We start from the raw sequence: 3761 nt of genomic DNA, 5'->3' as shown, positions 1-3761 counted from the left end.
CTTACAAAATATGCATGGAATGTTTCTTTCTTATTTGGTATTTTGGACCACGTTTGCACCACAAGTTTTGTTTTTGCAAATTCTTTTTGTAAATCCATTTCAAAGATCTTTTGCAAATAGTCAAAGGTAAATGAATAAGAGTTTGTAAAGCATTTTCAAGATTTGAAATTTTCTCCCCCTGTTTCAAATGCTTTTTCTTTGACTTAACAAAACTCCCCCTAAATGAGATCCACCTCTTAGTGTTCAAGAGGGTTTTGATATATCATTTTTGAAATACTACTTTCTCCCCCTTCTTGAACATAATAGGATATCAATTGAAAATTTCTCTTTGAAAGACTAAGTTTTTGAAATTGGCGGTGGTGCGGTCCTTTTGCTTTGGGCTAATACTCTCTCCCCCTTTGGCATGAATCGCCAAAAACGGAGTCAGCAGAGCCCATTGATAACTTTTCTCTCTCTCCCTTTGGCAAAAATATATGAGTGAAGATTATACCATAATTGGAGAGCTAGTGTGGAGTGATGGCGAAGGTTAGATAATACCGATAGAGTTTAGTGGAAGCCTTGACTTCGCCGAAGACTCCATTTCCCTTTCAATCTACGACTTAATTATAGAGATCACTTGAAAGCACATTAGTCGTAGACATAAAGAGATATGATCAAAAAGATATATTAAATTAAGCATGATCATAGTTCTATACAACATAGATTGCTCCCCTAAATATGTGCATGGAGAGAAAGAACACATAGTTTGGCCTAAAATGCCAATTGCACATAATTAGGTTAATGAGAACATATCTAAATCATATAGAATGTGAAGTGCATTGTGTCATAGGATAAGTGTGATGCTCATGACAGTTTATGCACTACTGAAAGCATGTTACAAATATTTTAAGCATTTTCCCTTAAGGATTTCAAAGAGGCTTAAGGACCATCCACCTTTGAGACAAAGGCAGCTTATCCTCATTACAAGGTCAAGCTTTAAGCTCTTTGACAATAAGATTACTTCATCCAGGTTAACAAAGATGCATAAATGCAAGAATGAAATGTTTGAGAGGTTAAACTAGGTATGAAGCAGGGAAAAAGTGCAAAGGACATGCTTTCTCTTCCTTTTATACAAGATATGTAAAGAAAGTATAGAAAAAGGAAGATTTAGGTACAAGTTTGAATGAAAGGAAGTGGTTTTACCCTTTTGTACCTTCACATAGAGACGCTCTCTTCATTATGCTTTGTCTTTAGTCTTGGTTGCTTAAGACCTATACTTAATGACAATATGTGGAAATACTTTGCACAAGAGAGAGTTCTATAACTAGTGATTTTTTTTTCAAGTTATTGTTAGCATATATCAAATGGATCACAAGTTGCATAAATGAATCATGAATTCTCCTTTTTCCTTAGTGCATACCAATTGAAATCAAATTCAAACTACATGAGGCACTAAGAAGCATAAGTGATAATTGAAGTTGTTCAATGATCAACCAATATGCGATCAAGAAAACAACAAAGGCATTATATTTTCAATCAAGCTTAAAAATAGGAGAATCCAATAAGCATGCTACTTTTAGAAATGAAAGCAACAATCCTTGATAAAAGCGATATTACTTTAACAAGTTTGATTGATGTGAAGTAGCATACTATATGAGAAACATTATTCTCATGCAAGAGACTATATGAAATTACTAAGATAAAGCAATAGTCTCAACATAATCAAAATATAATAATGGACTTCCCCTAAAGATATGCATCAAGTAATTTAAAGAAATGATTTCGATGCATTCATTTTTAAGGACATAAAGGGGGAAGCATTATACATTTTGATCAAGGCTCATAAATTTTGCAACAAATAACTTAAGCCTGGTAACCTCATAATGAAAAAGGATTTAGAATGCTTACAACCACACCATTGATTGTTGTGAAAACCTTATTGTCCAAGTAGGTGTTGTTGTCCTTGATGTTCTTTCTTTTTCATTTGAGTGTCCTCCCTTTATATTTGTCTCTTTTTCCTTCCAAACTTATTGAAAATACTCAAGAGACATGTTAATAGCGCAAGGGAGTATATGGTGAAAGATGATTACTTTAGATAATTAGCATACAAAATTCATCATCCACAAGTCACACAGACATGAAGTAAAATCCTTAACATTAGTGCATTTCATTTGAGAAAAATGAGTGAGCACCTTTTAAGCATTTTAATAATCATTGGAGATTTTACTTTATCATATTGAAGTTAGTTAATCATCACTTGGAAGCAAATCAATATGATAACATATATATAAATATCGCAAAGGCATTAAATAGATTCTAATGGACATGAGCATTAAGAAAATGATATTTGAATGCACACTTAGTTAATTTCGGTCCAATAGCGAATCTATTCCTCACAAGGGTAGAATATGATAATTTAGATTAAATACCCATTGAGATGGGAACTAAACTTAATTAAGAAGATGAGTTCCCATACCTTTGCTTTTACCTTTCTTCTTTTGGGTGAAGATCAACCCATGAGGCTTGTGTACTTTCCCTTCTATGCATATTTATAAGTAAGCTCAAGAGATACGTTAGCAACACAAGCACTAGTTTCCATTTAGTAATCATTTTGATAGGGAATGAAAAGGTGAGTTACTAAAGCATGGAAACTTTATAATATGAACTAGATTATTCCATGAAGTATGCCTAGTTTTAAACTCATAAAACAAGCATGGTTAAATTCTTGAGACTTAAGGGAATAAATCTAATTCATTACATGGAGAGCGATAAATGTAGAAGAATCATATCCAATTAAGCAATAAGAGATACAACATGAATTATTGGATAGAATTTCCTAGACATGATGAGATACGCATTTCCATAGAGAAACTTATTCTCTACAAGTGAGACTACTTAGATAAAAACATTAGTCTCACTTTTCTAGCTATAGAGAGAATTTTCCTTTTATAAGTGTCCTAAGTATTTGAAATCCTTACATGACACCTTATTCTTTTAAGAACATGAAGTATCTCTCTATATCTAGAACATGGCAATAATAGAATAATTAATGTAAAAACATGCCATGAGAACTTGCAATAATTTAAAGCATGTAGATTGTCATAATATAGAATTTGATAAATACACAATCTACCATATGAGAGGAATTTCTTCAAAGAATGATGACATAATTTTAAAACATCCTTAAGTGCTTTCTATTTCTATGTGACTACACAAGACACATGACAAATTAAGAAAATTGCACTTAAGAATATAAATGTTACCATCCCTTGACTTTCCTCCATGTTGTAGGCTTTGATATTCCGCACATGATGATTCTTTATTTCCTACAACATTAATATCTTCCCGAGATGATATGAGTTTTGAATACAATAAACTGAAGTAACCTTGGGTCAATCTTGAATATGTAGATTATTTGAAGATTGATAGCTTGAGTTGATAAGAATTGAATTAACTCCCTCAAGCACTCCAAAGGTTCATACCATCTCCTTCTCCTACAAATCTTGTCAAGCACATTTTGGTACCCATCGCTTGATGGGTCCATTAAGGTTAGTAAACAAAGATCTAGGAACCCAAGTGTCCTTTGTGCTAGCGCTTGGTAAACTTGTTACCTTTCTAGCACAAGTTGCAATCTTGGGTTGCCTAGTTATATATGAATCAAATGACAAGTTAGGAGTGAGATTTTTACCAATGGGACAATCTTTGCATTGATGTCCCTTCTTTCGGCATGTGTAGCATAGGCGTTTTCCAAATTTTGAAGATTTCTTCTTTCCTTGTTTATT

Source organism: Zea mays, chromosome 6 (genome assembly GCF_902167145.1).
Source record: "Zea mays cultivar B73 chromosome 6, Zm-B73-REFERENCE-NAM-5.0, whole genome shotgun sequence".
Lineage (NCBI taxonomy): Eukaryota > Viridiplantae > Streptophyta > Magnoliopsida > Poales > Poaceae > Zea > Zea mays.
The sequence above is the reverse complement of the archived record's forward strand: the minus strand, read 5'-3'. Positions refer to the sequence as shown.